This window comes from Emys orbicularis, chromosome 14 (genome assembly GCF_028017835.1).
Source record: "Emys orbicularis isolate rEmyOrb1 chromosome 14, rEmyOrb1.hap1, whole genome shotgun sequence".
Lineage (NCBI taxonomy): Eukaryota > Metazoa > Chordata > Testudines > Emydidae > Emys > Emys orbicularis.
Window position 1 is genome coordinate 35,131,393 of NC_088696.1, and position 16,297 is coordinate 35,147,689.

Consider the following 16,297-nt stretch of genomic DNA (forward strand, 5'->3'; position numbering starts at 1 on the left):
AAAGTCAGCCTGGGTACTGAATTACTACAACGCTGACACACTTCATTGCCAGGAGACAGTGCTGTTTACAGGCTGGGGAGAATAGCTTCCAACTGGCTCCCAGTCACTACCCCCTGGGGCAACATGTTGCAATGCACCTAACAATGCCACAGCCCATGCCTACGGACTGTGTCAACATGGGGAATGTTAAAGAGCAACTGCGGTCTCAGGAAAGTCCTTTGGGAAACATTCTCCAGGTGCTTAGAAATAATTCTGCTCATTGAATATAGTACACACTTGGAGGGGTATTCCCCCCCCCCCACCTTTATTCTTCACAAATAAGGACATTTCATGAAAACAGTAACTTCCCCACTAAAAAGCCTGTCTGCTCTTTCCTTTCTCTTCCCACCTGAAGGCATCTTCGTTACTCTAAGAAAGTTTCAATTCTCCATGCAGCAAACAGCTGCAATGGAACAAACTGCAGGTGGTAAATAAGCAGGAAGAGCAGATGAACTCTTCTTAAAGGTGTACTGCAATGTCAAAACCAACTCAAGCCCCTACCCACGTGCTGAGTGATGCCGCTAAGCAGGTTGCAAGGTCCATTCATCACATCACTGGCTCTCTTTAAAAACTGGCCTTGGCTTGGCTAGAGATGCCCCAGAATGCAGCACTCTGGGACATCACATACCAGGAGAGTCAGGACTTGCACGGCATCTTTCTTGGGCACGCTGAGATTCTGAGACAGCCAGGAACCAGTGGTGCCCACTTCACATACTCCGGATTTCAAGTGTAAAGTTTGGGAAAGTACAGCAAAAGAAGTAGGGTCAACTTCTGCTCTCAGTTAGATCATGACAACCCCCACTGGCTTCAGTAGGTGTGCCCAGCCTGTAACAAGAGCAGAGTTTGTGCCTTAGCCTATAAGGAAATACACAGCAACATATAAGTGAGCATAAGCAGACACGTAGCATGTAAACATCATCATCTGGCTTGCTTTCCTGCAGCATGTTTCTTGTGGCATCCTGGCCAGTTTTCACTTATCTGTAGGCCTTTTCTTGACTCCATCTAGTCTCCCCCTCTGGAAATGGTCACGGAATAGCAGACAGTCCCTTGGGGGACATTTCAGATTTTGGCGGGAGGGTGGATCTGCCAGTGCGTGTACTCATGTAAAGTTGCTTGCTCTCTCTCTCAAGGGCAGTGCTTCTCCAAGGGGCCAGAGCGGTCGTCCTTTTAAACCATTTCATGTTTCATCCTATTCCTGTAAAGCACTTCTGTAACCTTTGGCTGAGACAAAGAAATTCCCTGATCAGGAAGAGCTCAGCCCTGGGATCCAGATGTGGGTTCAAATCAGAGTTCACAGGAATACCGCTCCCGCCTGCTAGAATGATACTATGTTTGTCACGGTGGTATCCCAGTGCCTAGAACAGGGGTGGCCAACCTGAGCAGGAGCCGGAATTTACCAATGTACATTGCCAAAGAGCCCCAGTAATACGTCAGCAGCCCCTCATCAGCTCCCCGCCCACAGCGCCTCCCACCCACTGGCAGCCCCGCCGATCAGCGCCTCCCTCCCCCTCCCTCCCTCCCGATCAGCTGTTTCCTGGCATGCAGGAGGCTCTGGGGAGGAGGAGGCGGGAAGGGGTGGAGTGGGGGCAGGGCCTGTGGCAGAGCCAGGGGTTGAGCAGTGAGCACCCCCCGGCACATTGGAAAGTTGGCTCCTGTAGCTCCAGCCCCGGAGTCGGTGCCTGTACAAGGAACCACACATTAACTTCTGAAGAGCCGCATGTGGCTCCGGAGCCACAGGTTGGCCATTCCCGGCCTAGAACAAGCTGAGCCTGACCATTCAATTGGAACCTGAGACCGTTTGCCTTTGGATCCGATTCCAAATTCCCAAGGTCATGAGTGGTCACGTGCAGGGTTTGTTAATCCCAAGAGGATATGTGAAGTATAAAATCTGGATATGGGATTTTAGGGTACGATGCTGCTCCCATTATTTTGCGATTGGCTTCAAAGGGAGCAGGATTGGAACCTCATTTTGGGCCCATCTCCACTAAGACAGTCAGCATTCCTGCTGGTCCCTGGCAGGAGAACTGATGTTACAACAAGCCATTTGACGAAGGGCATTTTAACGAGCACAAACTGGAAAATCATTTTTTTTTAAATATCTATTTTGCAATTGCATTTTACACTAATGGTTCTTAGAATACAAGACCATATACATGCTGTCCTGTCACTTTTTAATCTAACATTCCTAAGCTATTAGTCGGTAGTCTTACTTAACTGCAGGCACAGTCTTCTACTCAGATCAGCGCTAGCCACTCTGGAGAGAAAAACCTTGCCAAGACTCTGCAGTCAAAAAATCTACCATTCTATTCCTCAGAGTCTACCTTAAGTCTGATTTTTTTCATTGCTGTTGTCATTTTACATCCATGGATGGAGCATGCATTAATTTATCATCCCTGTGCTTTTTATTCCTCTGTCAGTGCTAGTCATGTGTGTTCCCTCTTACTCACAGATTTCCTCTCAAAAGTGCATTAGTGTTAGAGTTCTTGGCAGCGCATGTAGGATAACATCATTTTTAATAGCATTCACAGGTGTCCTCTTTCAGAGAGGTGAAGTAAGAGGGTTTTCCAGTGGCATGACATAATGGTGCTGTCAGGAGTATGCACAGTGGGTTAGGATCCCTGGGAATGGCTGTATGTCCTAGCATCTTTTCATCAATCATTCCTTCTAGAATCAGCTGACATGCCCTAGACTTGGTGAATTCTGGCCTCAAACCAACACCTGCTTAACCTCCTAGCCCACAGCTGTTCTGATTATATGACTTTTAGTACCATCTGGCACTTTGAGCCAAATTCAGACCTAGTGTCAGCAGGTGCAACTCTCCTGGAAGTCTCTAGGACAAATTCAGCATGTGATGTAATGGGACAGAGTAAGCTGCATTAATTTGGCATTCAGTAGCAGTCCAGTTCTGATCTCACCTCTGTTTTATACCAGTGTGACTTCACTGAAGTCTGTGGAATTACTCCTGATTTACACGGATGTGCAAAAAGAGTGCAACTTACACAATGAAGGGGAAGAAGAGGAGGTGGCAGAAGGAAAAGAAATTAACAGAAATGTGTAGAATACAAGAGTGGGGCTGCTTTACCTCACTCTACAGTATGATGAGTGGAACTGGAGGACGAGGGTCCAGTTTCAGGAGGGACCTAGTTTGGTGAGGCTCCAGGGACTCAGCAATATAAGCTGGGGCCAGGCTGCTACTACACACACACACTAGATCCTCAGCATGCAAGACTGGCCTGTCAGCAAGGGTAGTAAAATTCTATTTCCTGTACCTCTGCCTGTCTGCCATGTCACTTATTGCTAACGAGACACACATCTTCCTGCAAGTTGTTTTTCCTGGTGAACTTCCTTCTTCTCCTTTGGTGTGTTAGGTACACACATTTTTTTTGCACACTCTTAAATACCAATTAGGAACAAGTGGGATGCTTCTTTACCACTTACACCAGTCATCTAATGACCACTTGTGCGACGTACTACACCATAGTTGGCATCACTACTGAATTTTTCCCTGCACCTTGACACTGGTCCTATATCTTAATGGGAATCTGTGAAGATGTACCTGTGGTTTCCTTCAAGGTCAAACATGCTATTATTTTGAACACCACAGAATGTTAAACACAAATAAAGGCACTGATCAGCTACACAAAAACAAAATAAATGGACAAAATATTAAGCAAATAACAGAGATGAGGCCAAAGTAAATTCCCAGGGAAAACTCCAATAGGGCTTTTTTTGTGATACAGTAGTGTTTGCAATGTCTCAAATTTGAAACAGGCTCTTTTCAGTCTGGCAGAGGGAAGACGAGATTGATCCAAACGGGGCTTTAAATGACTTGTTTTGGCATAACTGAGCTAAAGCGTTTACATGGCTGTTAAAGAGGAGGATGAAGTTTTAAATGGCCACCATGTCCACTTTGGCATAAAAACGTAACTTTTATATGCAGTGTAGTTGTAGCCGTGTGGGTCCCATGATATTAGACAGACAAGGAGGGTGAGGTAATATCTTTTATTGATATTACCTCACCCCCTTGTCTAACTAGTTTTATGACTTAAGTAAATCCAACTTTGTTTAAAGGTGCAATGAAAGAGAATATCAATTGGGGAGACAAGGTGGATGAGGTAAATATCTTTTATTGGACCTGCTGCTGGTGAAAGAGACATGCTTTCAAGCTTACAGGGATCAGAGGTTAATGTAAGCTCAAAAGATTGTCTCTCTAATATCCTGGGACCTACACAGCTACAACACCACTGCAAATATCAAATTGGTCATCAGAGGTGTGATTTTCAGAAATCAGTGCGAGTTTGGCATTCAGCACTGCTGAAAAATCACACCCTAGATTAATTCTTCCACTTGAAGGAGAACAGACACTACGGTGGGTGCTTTAGAAACCATGGTAGATGACAGAAAGATACTCCATTCCAGCCTCAGTCCGAGCCCATGCCACGTACTCATGATGGACCGATTTATAATCCAAGAGCTGCGAACAATTCCAAGAATAATGAAAAGTTTTCAGTGTTGCCAATCCCAAGTATTCAGAAATCATGAGTCAGGACCCAGAAATCATGGGATTTTAAAAATAATAAATTTGGAGTTCTTTTTATTTGACATCGGGTATGTGCATTTTTAGGGTTTTATATTTTCAACCTTATCTCTGCAGTCATGAGGGCTAGAAATTTAAGGTTTGGAGGTTGTGTTTCCCCCCCCCTCCCCAATGTATGCTGAAATTCTGGTATAGTCACATGATTCTGGGTCTGGGGCTTTAAGAAAAACACCAAATATGAGACTTGTGATAAAATTGAGAGAGTTGGCAACACTGGGTTTTATAGCCAGGGAGTCACAGAACCATGTAAAAATAATACAGAAGTCAGAGGAAAACATGGCTGAGAACAAGACACATCTTGCACTATTACTGAGAGGTAGGTTTACAGTTGAGGGCTTATTCAAACAATCAGAATGCTCAGATTTTGAACTACCCAGAGCTGAGGCCCTGTTACAAAGAGGTGAGGGGATTATCTCTTAGACATTACCTGTGCCACTCACCTCAGAGCTGCCTCCCGCCTCAGCATTTAGGTGACAGAAATTGGAAAGGTCACCTTGAGATTCCATGGGCCTCCTTGCTAGGATGGACTAGTCTCTCTCCAGCTTCAAAGGGGAGCCCAGAATATTTGAACCTCAATCCCCACCCCATCAACACCCTCACACACATTTCACTTAAAATTTGAGGGGAAAAATAGATACCATGAACGTGGCAATGAAAAGCATTTGAATCCTCTCAAACCGCTTGTTTACTGGGATTGGAAACTCTCTTATAAAAATGTGTCTTTGAAAGGATTGTAATGTTTTGTGCCTCAACCCACTAAGACATTAGAAAGACACTGGAAAGGGAAAGAACAGGGTTTCTTCGCCGTGAGCCAGGCCCCCAGAGGTTAGGACTTCAGTGGAGTTACTGCTTTAGGATCTGGCCCTGTGTCTTTTGTTTAAAAATGGACCCACATTTTGGGCAAGTTGAGGTCTGGATCCAAGCTTTGTCGGTTTTCCCTGTCTCTACTAAGGGCTAAACTGTGGTTGAAGTTTCCAAGCCAACTAAGTGAATGAGTCACGCCACACTTAGTCAATTCAGTAAGAGCTGTGTGGCTCAATCCCCTCGTCAGGTTTGAAAATCTCAAACTGAAGCTCTGGATTCCCCGGAGCTTCAGCTCCAGATCGAGATGAACAGTTTGCAGCGCCAGTGCTGAGGGATTTCAGCGCTGCAGCATGTGCACCCAACTTACAGCCTTTAACCTCAATAGTATTTGTCTTTTATATCGGAAAGTATTCTGTTCTATTTTTTCTGACTTCTTCTATAAAGAAACATGTATTTTTGGTGAATATTGATTGCATATATCAGATAATATTTTTACAATGTCTTTAGAAAAAGAAGTAAATTAGTTTGGCTTTCTTTGCCTCCGCTTTCATTTCTTACTCCATAAAACCTATTAAAAAGAGGAATATAATCGAGTATGGGAGGTTGCAACGGTAAAAAGAAATGAGGGCACCATGGGAAGCTCGGAGCGAATAACTGCCTTCACCAGCTCTGACAACTTATCCACCTGAAAGATCCTGGAGATACTTAGATTTTCAGCTCTTTGGGACAGGAACTTTTTGTTCTACATTAGCACCGCACCTCGTACAATGGGGTCCTGGTCCGTGACTTGTGCTCCGAGGCACTGTGGTGATACAAATAATAAATAAATAATAATAATAATGAGAATCCTGCTGTCCAGAAACAGGGACGTACAAAGCCCATGTGGTTTGGATTCTGGTGACAGCTGTGCAAACATCAGTGATTTTTGGTTTGCAGGTTGCTTCCTCCCCCGCCCCAGTTAAATGCTCTGGTTTCACATCACAACCAAGCTTCACCACCAAGTTCCATAGAGGTTCCACCTATAACACTGATGGGCCTGTCAGCAAATATGACCAGAAGTTGAGGTTTGTTACAAAACTTGAAGACAGGCAAAGTTCCCTTAGTTTCAGTGCCATGATGTAAGTTGTGAGCTACTTACATGGCCCTCATTGACCACAGTATCTGAGCACTTCACAAACGTTAGTGAACTTATCCCTGAGAGGTAGGGAATGATCATCTCAGTTTAAAAGATGAGAAACTGAGGCATGAGGGGATTAAGTGGCTTCCCCAAGGTCACACAGGAAGTCTTGGCAGAACCAGGAACTGAACCCAGGGGTGAAATCCTGTTCCCTGGGAGGTTTACAATTGACTTAAGTGGAGTCAGGATTTTTCCACAGTTTAATACCTTAGCCACAAGACCATCCTTCTTCCACGTATCGCCCTGTTCTAATACTAACCCCATGGATCAATGTATCAGGGGAGGATCTCAGAGTTCAGGGCTCTCTGCCCTAGTGATGGACAGGGCCGCCCAGAGGATTCAGGGGGCCTGGGGCCTTCGGCGGCAGGGGGCCCCCGCCGCTGAATTGCCGCCGAAGACCCGGCACTTCAGCGGCGGGTCCCGGGGCGGAAGGACCCCCCGCCATGGGTCTTCAGGGCACTTCGGTGGTGGGTCCCGGAGCGGAAGGACCCCCCGCCGCCGAATTGCCGCCAAAGACACGGAGCGGAAGAAGCTCCGGGGACCTGGGCCCCACGAGAATTTTCCGGGGCCCCCGGAGCGAGTGAAGGACCCCGCTTCAGGGCCCCCAAAAAACTCTCGTGGGGGCCCCTGCAGGGCCTGGGGCAAATTTCCCCACTCCCCCCCCCCCCCCCCCGGGCGGTCCTGGTGATGGACGAGAGTGACGTTTGACACATCAACCAAATCTGATCATGAGTATTTCCGGTTCTCTTTTAGCGGGGTAGGTCTTTGCTCATTTAAAAGCTTCACATGCCAGACTGAGCCTTCTGCCAACCTTGTCCAGTGACCCTTGAGGGACAAGATGCCATACAGTGGGTTGAAGAACCAGTGTCAGCTCTAAGAATATCCTGTACAGCCCAACACACGTGATGGGAAACAGTAAATCTGCGAACAGCTAATAAACCCAAATTCTCCTCATTCGTTCCAGTGGGGCCTCTAAACAAGTCCAGCAGTGTGTCAATGTTAGCAACCTCGCCATGTGCTGAGTAACTGAGCGCCGCAAAATTCCTTTGTCTATCAAAAGCTCTGGGTGGATCTATTGCTCCTTTGGCCAACAGGCAGTGCTCCTCTGGGTCTTCCATCTGCAGAACACCTCGGAAAAGCCATGTGCTATTAATTATCTGTACCGCAGTAGCACCAAGATCCCCTACCTGAGATTGAGGCCCCCCATGCTGCTAGAAGCTATATGCTCACATTACAAAAATATGACAGTCTCTGCCTCAGAGCATGTGACAATAGACAGCTGAAGAAAATAGACACATCGGAGAGGGGAACAAGGTACAAGGGAAACAATGAATAGGTAGCAGTGTCAGGAGAGAGAGGTCCACCCCTGGCCACTGTTCTTCTCCTTACCTTCCAGTCCCTACTGCATGGGTCGCGAAACAGCAGCAGCAGCTACCAACAGAGGAGAGGTAAGACTTAGGAGACTCCCTGTTTATCTTCATCCCGTGGAAGGAAGCAAAGGGACAGGGAGGCCCCAAAACTCACAGGAGGGGAGGAGCAGTGAGTCTATGGCATGCTTCCGTGCAGGGCCGGCTCTAGGTTTTTTGCTGCCCCAAGCAAAAAAAATTTTGACTGCCCCCCACCCCAGCCCTGGGCTCTCCCCCCCCCCCCACCCGCACCCCGTGCCGCCCCAACCCTGGGCTCTCCCTCCTCCCCACCCCACCCGCACCCTCTGCCACCACAACCCTGGGCTTCCCCCCACCAGCGCTGACTCCGCCCACTCCCCCCTCGCCTCCAGCCGGTCCAGCGCTGGCAGGGTCGGGGTAAGCAGCGGGGCTCCCGGGCCGTGCCTCAGCCCAGGGTCCCTCCAGCCAGAGCTCCCGCCTCCAGGACCGGCCGGGACCGGGGAGGACAGAGCCGGGGGGACCGCCCCAGCAGGGGGCTGAGGAGCCGGGGCAGGGCAGCCCCAGAGGGAGTGGAGCCACGGAGAGCGGGACGCGGGCACCACACAGCAGCGCCCCACCCTCTATGGCCCCGCTCCTGCTGCTGCTCCTGGCCGCCCTGCTGCAGTCCCTGGGCGGCTCTGGCTGCTTCGCCCAGCCCCGGCTGCGGTGCTGGGGGGGCGGCCGCCTTGCGGCACATGAAGGCAGCTCCGTGTGCCCCGAGGGGCGGCCCCCAGCCGAGTGTCCCGCGCTCGGAGCCCGCCCGGCCATAAGGTGCGGGTGCTGCTCCCCGACGCGAACCGCAGCGGCCCCAGGGTGCCCCCGGTGCAGGACGTGCTGCTGCTGCCAGGGCCGGCTCTAGGCTTTTGCTGCCCAAGCGCCAAAAAAAAAAAAAAAAAAAAAGAGGCTGGCTGGAATGCCGCCCCTGAAAATGTGCTGCCCCAAGCACCTGCTTGGTTTGCTGGTGCCTAGAGCTGGCCATGCTTCCGTGTCCACTCTGGGTGGCTGGGGCCCAGAGGGAGCATTGTAAAAGTAGCGGCAGAGCTAGGGAGCTGCTGCTCTGTGTGGTAGGTAGTGCCTTGTTCCACAAGTGGCTGGCTTCAGGCTGGAAATGCAATGCAGTATCCAGTCAGCTATCAGACTCCAGGGCAGACTCCCAGCATGGCTGTCTGTATCCCCTGGGGCAAAATGAAAATTAGGCACAGCCCTGTCTGCAACTCACAGCTCAGTTCTGCTCCCACTGGGATCAGTGGGAAGTTTTCCATTCATTTCCCTGGGGAAAGAATAAGGCCAGTAATGCTAAAGCCTGGGGGAGGGGTGCATTGGTCACATTACTTGTTAATAAGCTGTTCTGTTTCAAGGGACTAAATACTAGCTCAAGTTGCTCAGTTGTACCTGTCCATATTAGAAAGCTTTATGGTATATCACTTTTACACCTGTGTGGTCAGTATTGCTGGTGAAAATGCTTTGGTTGAAATTATTACTATATATTTTTTTTTTACCAAAAATTGCTTTTTTGGACAATATGAACATTTAAAATTTTCTGTTTTTGTCAAAAATGAAAAAGTAATACTACTAATAAATACTTCTCGGACTCCCTAGCTCTTCTATAGCACTTTTCATCAGTAAATCTCAAAGCACTTCACACAGGAAGGCAGTATTCTTATCCCCATTTTACAGATGGGGAAACTGAGGCACAAGGAGGCACTGTAACTCGCCCATGGTTATTCAGCAGGCCAGTGACTACATGAATTTAGATGCCATTCTAAATTAATGTTTTTGTTTTAATTCCATTTGATTCAAATCAAAAGGGAAAATGGGTTTTCATGTTTTTTGGTCCCTCATTTGATTTAGTCCCCCAGATTTTTTTTCCCCACTGGAGAAACCAAAACCAAACGTCAATTTCCCCCCCTTTTTCATTTGAATCCAGTTGAATCTAAATGAAAATTTTAAGTTAGAAATTCTATACAAAAATATTTGGACCAAAAAAATAAAAGTCTGTGAAAAATGTTGAACAACCTGAACATGGCTTTGTTGCCTTCAAAATTTTCATGGAAAATAATTGCTGTTTTTTGACCAGACCCAGTGTTCAGTAAAGTGCTTCGCTTGACTTGAGCACAGAGGGAAGAATTAAGTGGTAATAAGAAATCACCACTCTGGTACCATGTTTTAATCCCCAGCAATTTACATTTTCTGCCCCTTTTATATGAGGCGTTAACGCTATTGTTCTAAGAAACATACATGGAATGCCTTCCAGACCTGACAACAGGCTGTGTGATCCATCACCGTACGTACAGTCAAGCAGCCAACCCCTGTTCAGTGCTAGCAAACATCTGCACTCAGCTCTCTAGCTTCCCAAAGCCTGTGTGCTGAGACATCTGCCTAAATCACATGACAAGCACTTGGAAAACTGAGCTCCTTTCCCTAATGCAGTTGCCCCTTTCACCACTACAGTAAGAAAGTGTTTGGAGAGAAGAGACAGAGTGTTGTCACAAGCCACATTAGCACACACACATGCATGGAGGAACTTCGGTGGCTTCCGTAACAAAAATGCCCCCAAATGCAGGAGACTCAGCATGGCTTTGCTCGGCAAGGATTTCCTCAGTTTCAGTTAGAGGCTAAGGAATGTCTCCACTAACTGTCTCCAGATGTGCCTACTTGGCAACCCACTGATGAAACGTTACTGAGGGGACACAGGATCTACACTATCAAATTGGATGTAAGTATCTCGTATTTATGTTTGATCAGGGGGACATGTTATACCAAAGGCAACGTGAACTGGAGACTCGCTTATAGTCAAGCTTTTATTTTAGTCAATCCTACAGTTTTTTGTTCTTCATAAAAGAAGCTATGCAGCTCATTTTACTGTGATTTAATATGCAGCAGAGCCAGTTAAAATGAACTGTCTCTGGCCAGCTTTGCATATAGGCTTGTGCTTTACTTCACAATAGCATCTTCTTTGCACGTTTTTAGATGTTTTTTATGCAAGACATTAGGTCTTCTTTATGGGGAGTCTTAGAGTTGCAAGAAGGGCTGTTACGTTCCAAATGTAATCGTGTAAAAATATGGGCATGTTATGCTTACAAGACCTTCTTTTTTGGGTTGCACTCACAATTTTTATGCAGCCCTCTTTATCAGAGTTTCAGTGGTGTAATCTTTGGAGCTCAATCCATGTACACATAATTTTGCAAACTGTGTATCATTGTAAATATATCTAGATTTCATTAGAATTTAACAGAACGTCACATATGACCATTTAAACAGCTTTTTTGTCAGACTGTGGTACTCTTACTCACACTGTATTTTACTTCATGACCATCCCATTCAAATTGATGGGGCATACTCCCAGAGTAAAGTACTATTATATATGTATTTAGGGACATTGCAATATTTGCATCACAAACTGTAATAGCATTGTAGATCGTTATGGAAGATGCTAATGCGAGAACTTTAAATGAATTTTAGTTGCTGTTCGCCAATGGCAGATCATCAAAAGAAGCCAGATTTATCATTTCATGGGGGATCGGAGAAAGAGGGAGAAGGAAAGAAAGCAAGTGATTCAGATTGTTGGGGGAGAAACAGAGGTTTAGCAGATGTCTCTTATTTTGAGTATCAAGAACACCCATACACTTATGTTCACTATACTATAAATGCTGTAGCATTATTCTGGAGCTTAGGGGGCATGTGGCTCAAAGTTTTCAAAAACAGGAAGCTAAAGGCAGGCTCCTAATTCCATATTAAGCTGTGTGGCAAGGCACCTCCTTCGTTTCGCCAGACTTAGCACTTCTGCCCCTGGCGATGGTGGGCCTGGGGTAATCAGCCCCACTCAGGACAGGGTTTGCCTCCCCCGTTCTGTGCTCCCTTGGTCCCTGAGGGTTGGTCTAAGGGGTGACCCTCCACCAAACAAAAAGGAAACAGTCTCAAACACAAAACCCCAGGGGGTACCTTTCGCTGCCTCCTCGCTGGTGCAGGGTGTCATCCTGTTGGTTGCCCTGGGGTGTCAGCCCATCCCCTAGCAGGCATTCAGGTTTGGCTGTTTCCCCTATGGAAGGAGCACAGCCTCTCAGCCTGGAGTAGCTTATTTCCCTGCCGCCTGTAGCCTGGCAGCTGCTTGTCTCTGTCTCTTCCTCTTTTCTCTGCCCAGAGGAGGGGATTTTAAAGGCCTCAGGCAGCCCTTAATTGGATTCAGGGGTCCCTAACCTGAGGTAACCCCTTCTCAGGGGGCCTTTAACATTCCAGGGCTAACATCTCGGCCTTCCCAGACCCTCTTGCATTTCCTCCCCTTGTGTCCCACCCTGACACTAAATGGCGGGACCTAATGTCATCTGTTGAGGGTGAAGAACCCCGGTGGGCCAGCCTATATTCCACCTTGGCCCTATGGCCCGCCAAGGATATAGGTTGGCGGCTCCTACATGGAGCCGTGAGCACAGGCGTGTACCTGCCGCGGTTCGCCTCCCTTCCCGATACCTGGCCCTTTTGCAGCGTGAGGGAGACCCTGGCGTACGCCTCTCTTGAGTGTGCCAGGCTGCAGCCCCTATTCCGGCTCCTAGACCTCCTTTGACGTTTTTGGCTGCTCTTCTCCCCCCCATCTTCTTATATATGCACACCCTGTCCATGGCCCCACAAAGTCACGGGACCTCCTCGTCAACTTCCGCTTAACGATGGCCAAAGTGGCCATCTATAACACCAGGGAGAGGAGGTTGGCTGAGGGGGTTCTCTGCAACTGTGTGGCCTACTTCCGTTCTTCTCTCCGCTCACGTATCCGGGCAGAGTTCCTCTGGGCAGCACCCACTGGCTCCCTTGACAACTTTGGGAAGCAGTGGGCACTCTCCAGGGTTCTCTGCTCGGTGTCCCCGTCAGGTTCCCTACTTTTGACCCTTTGACCCACACACCTGTTATTTTTTTCAGTTGCCCCCCATAATTATTTGAGTCGCAGGCTCAGGGGATCCTCCCCATAGGCTGGGGGGGGGGGGGGGGGAGAGGGACCTTGCGCCCGCCCACCTCTCAGAACCCAGTATGAAGAGACCCTCTTGCAGCCGTCCGGCCTGACTTTGTCACAGCTGCTATGACAAGTGGCCCAATTTTCCAAAGTGCTGAGCACCTCTGGGCTTCGGCGGAAGCTGCTGGGCACTAAGCAGGTCTGACACTCAGACCATTGTTCCTACGTAGGAGCCTAAGTACAGATTTACACACCCACCTCTAACACTGACATTTATAAAAATCTTGGCCATATGCTGCAAACCACCTGGACTTCGCTTACATTTCAGGGTAAGAGAACAAACAAACAAACCAACCACCCAACCCAACCCACCTTTGATGAAAGGAGCAGCCAATAATAGCTGGATCTGGAGTTTATTCTAATATTACACACCAAGGGCCGGATTGGGAAGGCCCCCTAAGGGGTGATTCACAGCACAAGGGACTTTCCCTTTCTCTCCCACTCCTCATTCTTCAGTAGCCTGCATACGTGCCTGTCATAATTTCAGAATGGCAGTGCTGGTACTTGGAAGTGCACCGGAACTGCTCTGTTAGCATGCCCCCTGCCCCAGGGCACATGATGCCCCGAAAAGGGTAGTGGGGGACAGGGTCATGGCCTCCCAATCTGCACCAGCCTATGCACTGGACCATGACTGGCTGCCCTGAGCCTGCCCTCTTGCTCTGCCACTAGGGGCACCGGGTGCCCCGAAGGTTGCGGAAGCAGGTGAGGAGGGTCCATTGCCCCCCAACCCGGTCTGGCACTAATGCACAGGGTGGGCCAGCCACACTATGGGCAGAAAGATGGAGCAATCCCAGACCACTTGGGGGAGAAGGGGATTGTGGTCCCAGAGGCACAATCTCTCCTCAACCTTCCCATGCGGTGGGGCAGCCCGGCAGCACTTGCTGCTCAGGACGTGGTGAAATACTGTAATAGCCCCTACAGACCAAGGCCTGTGAATGGCGCATGTCAGAGACACAGAAATAGCGCCCGATCCTGTAACCCTCACTCATACAAGGCCGATCTGTGTGAGCCCAAGCCCTTGTGAGCACCCTGAATCGTGGTGGCTTCAGTGAGAGTCATGGGCACTCAGCAAATGCAGATCCAGGGCTCCAGGGTTGGGCCCAACAGCTGCAACTTGGGGTTTCCCCCCCCCCATTTAATTTTGGGTTTGTTTTACAATATTTTGCAATCAGAAAACTGCTCTGGAGGCAGCAACTGCTTTCCAGCTTTTGCATTTGATAAGCTGATTGAATACAGCATTTGGAAACGACAAACCGACAGCCAGACAGCTTTGCCTCCGAAACCGTTTTAGAGCTTTCCTCAAAATCCAATTTGTGTATTGGTGGCATTGAAAAGGAATGGCTAATAGAACGGACAGGTGAAATGAGAGGCTCTGTGATGAAATCTCCCCAAGGATACCTGAAAAAAACTGGAACAAAGGACAGTAACTACAGGGGGGGTGAGTAATTGCTGGACCCAGACTAGAAGAAGACTAGTCTGTAAAAGGAAACATTGAAATTCCTCTAGGGGTGAGATTTATCTGTACTCAGTTTTCTTACTGTATTAGACTCAAACTTGGGGGTTTTATTTTATTTTACTTGGTAATTCACTTTGTTCTGTCTGTTACTACTTGGAACCACTTAAATCCTACTTTCTGTATTTAATAAAATCACTTTTTACTTAGTAATTAATCCAGAGTATGTGTTAATACCTGGGGGGGCGCAAACAGCTGTGCATATCTCTCTATCAGTGTTATAGAGGGCGAACAATTTATGAGTTTACCCTGTATAAGCTTTATACAGAGTAAAACAAATTTATTTGGGGTTTGGACCCCACTGGGAGTTGGGCATCTGAGTGTTAAAGACAGGAACACTTCTGTAAGCTGCTTTCAGTTAAGTCTGCAGCTTTGGGGCACATGGTTCAGACCCTGGGTCTGTGTTGGAGCAGACTGGCGTGTCTGGCTCAACAAGACAGGGTGCTGGAGTCCCAAGCTGCCAGGGCAGGAAAGCAGGGGCAAAAGTAGTCTTGGCACATCAAATGGCAGCCCCCAGGGGGTTTCTGTGATCCAACCCGTCACAATCTGACCCACCAGAAAAAGGAAAAAAACGGCTTGAAACCTAATGGGATTAATTGCACTTCATAGGATTATTGCCAATGGACAAATTAATGAGAATTGTAGCATCCTGTCCTGCAATAATCTTGATTATATCAGTTAAAGTGTGCTAGCATGAGAGGCAGCTCACACAGGGGTTTTGTAAGGTCTTTGGGGCAGGCACCATCTCTTTGTTCTGTGTATATACAGTGCCTAGCCCCACGGTCTCTAGGTGTCACAGCAATGCCAATAGTAAATATCAATAACAAGAGTTGTACATTTTAAAGGTCCAGAGCTCTGCAGAAGGGTCACCCTGGACAAACCACATCTCCTTTCATAGCCGAAGGCTTAAAACTCCTGGCCTGCTCATGCGTGGGGTTTAATAGTAACAGCACAATGCCAATACTATCTGCCATAGTGCCGCCCACGGCTAGTACTATAGTAGTACTCATTATTTGTATTGTGGTAGCACCTAGGAGATCTATTCATGGACCAGGACCCCCATCATGCTAGGAGCTGATCAAAGCCCACTAAAGTAAATGGGAGACTTTCCACTGAGTTCCAGGGGCTTTGGATCAGGCCCCAGGCTTACTGGAAAAACTGTTTAAAGATGTTCAGCTAAAAAAAGCACATTTTCAAAGTTTGTTTATGGATTTATAAACTTCTAGGGACCTTCATGAGGCTGGGTTTTTTAATAAGTTAGTTTACTGGTTGTTTTTGTGACTTCCTTTGCTAGGGCTTTATACTACATTTGCCTGGCTTCCCAACAGGCTGTATTACAAAGCATCTTGTTCCTAACTCAGCTGAGATCAAACCACAACGCTTTGCTTTGCAATGGTATAACTTCAAATTAGACCTCCTCCCGAGGTACCCTTTCATGCACGTAGATAAGTCCTCATGGCACCACAGCCATTTGTATTATAAACTTTGATGAGGTTTGTGACTTTGTCTGAAGAAACCCAATAAACACTGGGACTTGGCATGTGAGAGTCAAGGCCAGAAATGGAACAGATTTTCTTTTTAAAAAAAGCATACTGGCATTTTTGTCAAACACTTCGGACGCTTTACAGTGATTTTAATTTGGGAGCAGCAGTTTAGTTTGCAGAAAAGACCATTTAAGATTGTATATGTATATACATATACATATATATGTGTGTGTGTGTGTGTGTGTGTGTGTGTGTGTGTGTGT